We start from the raw sequence: 8,957 nt of genomic DNA on the forward strand, positions 1-8,957 counted from the left end.
TTTAAGTGTTTCAAAAGATAGCACAGTAACTATTCTATAGAAACAAAGATGTCAAATTACTTTGCCAAGGTAACTGAGATAAAAATGAAAATAGAACTTTTTGTTCCTTTATCCTTCAACTACAACCTGTGGTGCTCTTTGTGCAGAACCATGATGCCAGATACAAAAAGCTGGGATGTGTTTACAGAAGACATTTAAGAAAATTAAAATCTTCTGTAGTAGAAAGGAAATGAATGCCTTGACCTCTTTATATATTTATGCAGAAGTTTAATTTTATTCATAGGAATAATTTCTCAGAACTCAATGGGGTTACTCATTTGGTGCATAAAGTTTAACAGAGTTAAGTGCCTTCAGGGTGTGAACTTATTGTGGATAACATCAACATATTCAGAGTTGTTTTCTGTTTTCTTTCTGATTCCATGTTCTTGACATTTGTTTGGTTTGGTTTGGGGTTGTTTTTTTTATTAGTTATTTGCTGTCCTTCATAAAGAGCTCTAACAAGACAAGGGGACAACTAGTTCTTGTCTTCTGTACTAGGTGAATACAATCTCATCTGAAACAGATGAAAATAGAGAAGATGAAAAACAGCATGCACTATGAAAATCCATGAATACAGGGAAATTACAGCTTACACTTAAAACAAACAAGAGATCAAAGCATTTGCTGGCTTCTGTATAAAGAATAAGTATTAGTTTAAGTACATAGATACTGAGCTTTTTTAAAGAGGTCGTGTTCATGTCTTTTTGCTAATTTGTCTATTTTTACAACATTAATATATTTTGCAAGCCATTTTTCCAGGTAAAAATTGGTATAACTAAATATACCTTTGAAAAGATTAAATGTAAGTGATTTAAAATGGGTAGTTTTAAGGGAACACCATCTGGAATGCGGTTATTTAAAAAGCCCATGAACACATTACGTGACAACTTTAATATGCAATTAAATTATCATAAAAATCTAGATTAACAAGTCAGTTCAAATGCTGATTATGATTAATTTTGTAAATAAGGTTGCCATAATTTTGAATCTCTGTTAAGACCCCTGGTGAGATGTAGAAGGGATTTTTTTAGGACATGCACTATAGCAGTATTGGAGGGGATTAGTAGTACTTGAGGGGATAAGAATCAATAGAATTCACCCAGCATTTTGTCTATCATTATCTTATTAATAAACATCTATAATAATGAAAGATTTGCAAAACTGGATTTTTTAAGAGTTTTTTTATAAGCTTACTTTCTGTGAGTGACTTAGAAGCGCACTGAAAGTTATGACAGATATGAAATTACTATGTTTGAATGTATTAATTTAAAATACCAATGAAAATTTATTGGACATTGCATTTTTAGTGGCATTTCATATTATTTTTACATTATTTGATCAAGTTGCCTTCGTCACTGACATCCCATTGCTTTATATCTAGGGTGAGTTATGAACAGCCCCTGTAGTATTGCGCTGATTAACTTAATAGGAAGCTATGTGCAAAATAAGCATATATAAATAAATAAACCAAGTACACAATCCATCCCTGTCAGCATTCCCAAGACACAACTGAAGGACAGTATTGCAATTTCTTAGTGTCAGCGATTTTGAGTTTGACAAGATACAAACTTTGGTTTGACAGAGGTAGTCTTCAAAATGATAAAGCGGTTAGTAAATATCTTTATTTGTTTTGATTTCTAGGAAAGTGAAGGTTAGTTGTTACAAACTGCTTAAGGAGACAAGCTGACAGGAAGATAAAGGGAGAATGCTCCAGGAACAGAAAGATGGAGGCCTTCATGTGTTCTGAGAACTGCACATTCTGGTAAGAAGGCTAAAGGTGTGTGCAATGACACGGGTGCCTGCTGAGGCAGTATTAAATAAACTATTAAAATTCTTCTCTCACTGCATGCTAGTCTAACCCATTGTTGCAGCACAAGCATTGTTCAGTGGCTTGGTTTTTGGAAATGTCCTGCAGGAGTAAGTTTCAGTGTGATGCTGTGTATGTAAAACTTTGATAAATGGCTGTTAATAGTTCCAAGGCAACTTTTAATAAACGTTTAAATATTTGATGTGTCAGAAAACATGACAGTGACACCAAGCAGTGTTAGCTATTAGGTGAATAAGGAAGGTGGGAATCACCCTGGCTGACTCTGGGCAAAATACAGTGCTCTGGTGCTACTTAGTCACCCACATTCATTCTTTCATGCTGTATCCCTTAGAAACCACTCCAGCACAGAATGATTCCATTTCCTGGGCTCCTTTCTTTGTCCATTGACCCCAATGGCAGCCCAGTCAACTAGCTTGGATCAGATGCCAACATTTTAGATGGCTGAAATGAGGCAAGATAAGCTATGCCTAAAATATGTCAGCTCTCCTTCCACAGGTTTCTCCTCTCTGTTTCTGTATCTATCCATATATAATGCCTCAATATAACCTGTAGACTTCAGCCCACATGCATGCGTGTTTATGAACACATATACAAGCACATTTGTCTGACAGATTTTTTTTAAAGATACAATTCAAGTCTTTAAAAAGCAACTAGTATATACATGATAAATGAGAACTTAAAAAGTAAGGCATCACCTCTGTCCTTTCTGAAGTATTTCAGAATTCTGTCAGCAAATAGCTTAGCATTTCCCCAAATAGCAGCCTTCTTTCTGTTGGAAGGATGGTTCAGTGCTACTCACTGCTGAAATAAAATACTGTAGCCTATCCCCAGTGTTGCAATATTTTGCTGGATCTCTGGATATTTAGCAGAGACTGTGTTAAGCACTATATTCTTCCCACAGCTCATCTCACAGGTAAAAATGCACTGCTGTAAATTAAATATACAAGTAAAATACATGGGTAACAAATATTTACAGCTTTTTAACTGTGATAGAGTGGAGACAGGGCTGTGGCTACCTAACTGTTTTTCAGGAGGTGATAAATATTCTTAGTGTCCTAATGGCTGTGTTGTCATTATAGTTGCACAAATGTTTAAGAGCCAGAGCAGTGAGACCTCCTACTTACCGTCTAGATGACATTGTTTACACAATTAGGATAAGCAATGTGTTAACTGAAGCTGCACAGACCACCCTCTGTAATTCAGTCTTATAAATCAAAGAAGGAATAGTGTTATAGCATGGTTGCCTTCTATGTATTAAAAAAAAAGACAAACAAAAAAAGCCCCCAAACCCTGCTCTAATGCATAATTTGTTTTGGGTATTTTTATAGCAAGTTTGGCTTGGTTTAATCAAATTGTGCCTTATCTTCAGGGCTTCAAGTTAAAAAAAAAAGGCAGGTATGACTCCAAACTCAGCAGGAATTGGCTACCAGTGCAGTCAGAAGAAGCTGAGAGCCAAGACACCTGCTTTCACATAGGTAAAATTCTGTCTATGAGGGAGGCATGAGGTCTAGAACTGCTGAAGTCATTGGTAGCTGGAGGCCATAAATGTCATTGTTACAGAAACAACGCACTTGCTCCTGTAAGAGGCAGAGCTTCCGGGCTTGGGCTCCTGTCGATTTCTAAGCTACACAGGAAATTCTAGAGGCAATGTGTTTGTCACTTATCTAGGATTAATTATTCTTTTCCTTCTGATGGCACCAGGATAAAAATTTCTGACATGAGCATTATTGCAGGTGAAGAGACAAAAGGCTGTTATAAAATACCTCTAATATTAATATAAGGAACCATAAATAATATATTTCTACATTTCAGGTTTCATTGATTTGATGCTGAATTCACAAATTAACCTACACCTTGAAATGTGTGATTCCTGGAAAAATGAAGCTCAGTTAATCCTTCCCACCGAGTCACCTCCACATCCCCATCTCTGCACCAGCTGGGGGTCCTCCTCATGTCTGTGGTGTTGGAGCTCTCACTTTAACTGAGGCTCTGGCAATCACTCCTCTCAGCATATCTTCTCTAAGGAGGTCACCCTTGGTCTCCTTCAGTTTCTTGAACATGCCCTTGGTGGCAGAGTAGCTCATCTGATGCTGTTCAGTGTTCACTGCCCAGAGCCAGTCAATAGTTTGACTTTTACGCAGAAGTGAAGAAGTTAGAACAAATAGCACTGTGGCAGCTTTTTCTTTCTGTGTGGTATCTTAGATTTACTGAAAGACAGATCAGGTGATTTTCTGTGTTACATTACCATTAACTAGCTTTTGGCAATGATATTTTAATATTGTATGAATCATATTTCCAGTAGGCTGAAAGGTTTCTAAGAAGAAAGGAAACTATGGATACCAGGACTAACAGGTTTAAGTCACTGAGGTCATTTCAGACTCGCAAAAGATTGTCAAATACTCTGCTAGACTGTAATGATTTTGTACAAGAGTCTTTTCTGCAAACCAGTAATGCTTAATTTTTCAATTTAAAGTAATGCGTATATACCTGAACACCTGCAGACACTATTGAAATATTATGTGGACTTTTTCCTAGATTAGGTAGATAGTATTTATTTTCTGAGTGTTACAGTTTATATTTTGTTTTAAAACTGGCATCAGTGCTTTTGTGTGAAGGTATGGAAAATAAGCTGGAGATTCAGCTTCAAGTTAGCATACACTTTGATGGCCTTGGTCAAAAATAAATCTAGTGATTGTGACACAAAATATCTTGTGAGACAGAAGTTCTCAAGGGTAGTGTGGGAAGGATTTCTATACTACTTGAACCAATGCAATGGTCCAGTGGGACATCCAAAGATGTCTCATAATTCACTGAAAAGAGTTTTTAGGTTTTTTCCTTCCCTGGTCAACAGAAAACGCACAATGCCAAGGACAGAAGGTTTCGGTGTATCTGAGAAATAGTAGTTAACAGTTAAATTTGAAATGCCAATAAATACTTACAGGGAAAAAAAAAAAAAAAAAGATTTCATTATTCCAGGTGAGAAAATGTTGTAAAAATCTATTGGTATATCATTTTTGGAAACCACATTTTTAATTTTCATTGGGAGTTTAGAAAAATGTAGATTTCTGCTTTTCTAGAACAAAGCTAAGTCAAATTATTTTGAATTTCCCCTGTGGATTTTTTTTTTCAAGGGTTTTTGGTTTTGGAATTTTCTTTCAGCTGAAGCTCTTCCCTTCCCTTCCCTTCTTTTCCTTTCCATTCCCTGTTCTTTGCCAATTTGCAAGATTGCTATATGCTTTTTAAAAGTCAACTAGATGTCTTATTCTGCGTGGCCCAGAACAGACTTATAAACTCTTTTTTTAATCTGATACCATAGACCAGCATATGAGTATGATTAATATTGTATCAGCAATAAACAATGCCAAGCATGCATCACAGGGAGAAAAGAGATCTGTCAGTGCATTTTTTTTGCCTGGCATTTTAACACATAAAGCATTTGCATTTATATTTCATCCTAGGTTTTTAGTCATTACAATTAGAAGGTGCATAATAATTCAGCAGTACAGTTTACCAGCTCTGCTTGTTTTCATATAAACACAATTTATAGCATCTTACTTTGCTTTGAAAAATAAAGAGAATATTATTTTTTTAATGAATAAATTAAAATAAATTCCATTAGAATTATTTATGATCCCAATATTTTTAAACTTTAATATAGCAAATATCTCTATTTTATCTGTTACAGGTGAACAAATCACGTTCATGGTTCAGCGTAATCCATTCATTGGTTCACTGATCCCACAGTCCTTCAGGCTGTGTGACAAATCCACATAATTTCCCTGAGTACTAGGTTGTGCAATTGTGTATGATTAAGTTGAAAGATGTGTTAAAAAACGTATAAAAATCCTTATGTAGCCAGACAGCTCCCTATGGCTAAACATCTCAGAAATCTCTGGAGCATTTTGTTATTCAAAGCAAAGTTGGCAGTAATTTACACTCAATAAATTGGTTCCAGATCTGCCTGTTTCAGATGATATCACAAAGACAAGATTTTATGTGAAATTCCTTTACCTGTTGTCAAAGTGTATTCCTTTTAAGAGATTTGCCATCACAAATGCAGATGATATGGAGATAAAGAGACTCTTTTGCTCTCCAGAGCATGACAGAATGTGATGGACCAACAGTTCTTGTATGAGCTATGTTTTCACCAAATAAAATAAAATCAAATCATCCTTTGTTTTTTTCAATATTTTGAAAAAGAGGGTTCTGGAGTCATGGCAAAATCATGGCATATATCATTCATAATGTGTTAATAAATCCTCAATTTTGTATGGGCCATAGGGTCTCTGTAGAGAGGTACAATAATTTATGATTTGTGACCAAAGAAAAGTGAAAATTGTCTTGTGACAGTCAGGCCTTGACTATGAAGAACTGATCCTATGTATGGTCTAAAGTCCTTTGATCTTTAAGAGCTTTACCGATGCTTTTGCAACAAAATTGATTCATTTGGTCCAGCATTTTTTTAAAGGCAGATGTGAAAAGAGACAGCTTGTCTGTCTGCAAGTTGTAAATTCATAGGAAAAAAAGTGTCTTAAAAGAATAGCAATAGAAATTATAAATGAATATGTAAGTGTGAAATTAAGAAAAATATAATTTAGACTGAAAAGAATAGAAACAGTTTCCTCATGGTGATATCAACTGGACTTGAAACTTTAAAACAAACAACAAAAAAAAGGAAACATTGGAACAAAAAAGGAAATTATTTACAAGGTACAATCCAACACTAGCAAAAGGATAGTTCTTTTATGTTTTGAACTTCACTAGCTCTGTGATTATGAATAGATGCAGTTTCAGGGGAAAGAAGGGAAATATGATTTATTGGGATGACAGCGGTACTTACATGTCTACATATGTATGTCTGAGAGAAAAATGCTGCTGTGAAGTTGCTCCTGTCTATATTTGCTATTATTAGGAGGAAAAAAAAACCCTAATTACTTTCAATGGAAATGCATTAAGAATGTCTATAGGCACTAGATGCTTCACTCCAGATTAAGTTGCAATTGCAGGATGAGGACAGCAAGGTCTGTACTTCCGGTATAAACATACTCTGTGACCTGAAACTAATTAGCACTGGAAATAACAAAAATCTGTCCCTGTCTCTTTGTATCTTTACAGGTGGTATCTTTACTATTTCCATTGGCTTTGTGCTACTTGAGACACTTCTGGTTTTCATGGAGCAATGTCATCTTAGCTGACTGTAATATCTCCACTTTTGACTTTTATTATTTGCTTTTTTTTTTTTTTTTAATTTCAGGAAAGTTTGAAAATATGCAAAATCCAACTATCATAGCATCACAGAATGGTTTGGGTTGGAAGGAACCTTAAAGATCGTCTAGTTCCAATCCCCCTGTCATGGGCAGGGACACATTACATGAGACCAGGTTGCTCAGAGCCCTGTCCAACCTGGCCTTGAACACTTTCTTTAACCTAAGTGGACATAAATGAACTTTGGACCATTTTCCTGATTACTGGCAATGGTATGTTTGTAAAAGCTTTTTCTCTTTTCTCTCAGAAGAGGTTGATAAGAGTTATTGCTAGAGTATAATATTTTTGCCCCTTTTTTGCCCTTAAAAAGTATTAATTTGCATGTATTTGTCTTTTTGTTCATATCACAACTTTGCAGCTAGGCCTTTATTTGTTGAAGTGCTGCTTTATGGTGCTCCTCAGAAGTACATCAATTCTGTTAGACAGATTGGTGTGTAAAATGCTTCCATCTGAAACAAAATTGATCCTGATGTTTTTTTATTTATATACATAGGCTATCCACAGCTGTCTGAAGATATCAGGCGGAGTTGCAGTCCAAATGTAAAACATTCTCCATTCTGTGTCTGTGTTCATGTAAAATATAAGCGTAGTGCCTATTTACATGTTGTCATTTTAGTTTTTGCTTCAAGATAATTTTCAAAAACCGTAAATTAGCTTTTTCATGGTCAAAAGGCATTTAAATGCATGTGTTTATTGCTTTTCTTGCTTGAAATAAATGCAAAACCAAGTTATAAATCAAAACATTAAAATAGTAGTGAAGCATTTGTTCCCTGAAAAACAAAAATGGTAATAGATATGTGCCCCTGTTGTTCTTAAGTACCTAGTATTTTATATAGACTTACAAGAAATAAACCCAAATACTGGAACTTTTTAGTAGTGGAAAAGAAATGGCTCAAAAATAGTATGCAAATAGGGTCAGTTGCTAAAACTTCCATTGCATGATGTCAGATTATTCTGTTGCACAACTGCTTTATATGAACTCTTCTGGACAATCAGAAGAATTATGGGTTTTAATTTTACGTATTAAAATGATTGTTTCCATATAGACACATACAGAAAGTTGCAGGCTCTCTTTAGAAAACAAAGTGTGTTGGCAAGGTTTTGTCAGCAGGGAGGGCTGCAGGGATGGCTTCTTTGAGAAGCTGCTAGAAGCTCCCCCCATGACTGACAGAACCAATGCCAAATGACTTGCTGCTACCTAAGGCTGAGCCCATCAACAACAGTGGTAGTGCCTCTGGGATAACAGATTTAAGAATAGGCCAAAAACTGTGCCCAACAGCAGCTGGAAGAGAGGAGTGGGAATTTGGGACACTTTTAAGATTCTAGTGGACTGTGTGCTGGAAAATCTAGTGTAGGTAATGCTTTGCTTAGAAAGGTTGGACCAGATGATCCTCGAGGTCCCCTCCAACCTGGTGTTCTGTGATTCTATATGTGATCAAAACAACTCTGCAGACACCAGGGTCAGTGAAGAAGGACGGGAAGGAGGTACTTCAGGTCAGGAGCTGCACCATGGTGGGGCAGACTGTGCCCCTGCAGTCCATGGAGGTCCATGGTGGAGCAGATATCTACCTGCAGCTTGTGGAGGACCCCATTCTGGAACAGGGGAATACCTGAAGGAGGCTGTGATCCTGTGGGAAGCCCATGCTGGAGCAGGCTCCTGGCAGGACCTTGAGAGAGGAGCCCATGCTGGAGCAGGTTTGCTGCAGAACTTGTGACGCCACGGGGGACCCACACTGAAGCAGCCTGTGCCTGAAGAATTGCACCCACAGAAAGGTCCCACACGGGAACAGTTCATGAAGAACCGCAGCCTGTGGAAATAACTCAT

This window comes from Lathamus discolor, chromosome 5 (genome assembly GCF_037157495.1).
Source record: "Lathamus discolor isolate bLatDis1 chromosome 5, bLatDis1.hap1, whole genome shotgun sequence".
Lineage (NCBI taxonomy): Eukaryota > Metazoa > Chordata > Aves > Psittaciformes > Psittacidae > Lathamus > Lathamus discolor.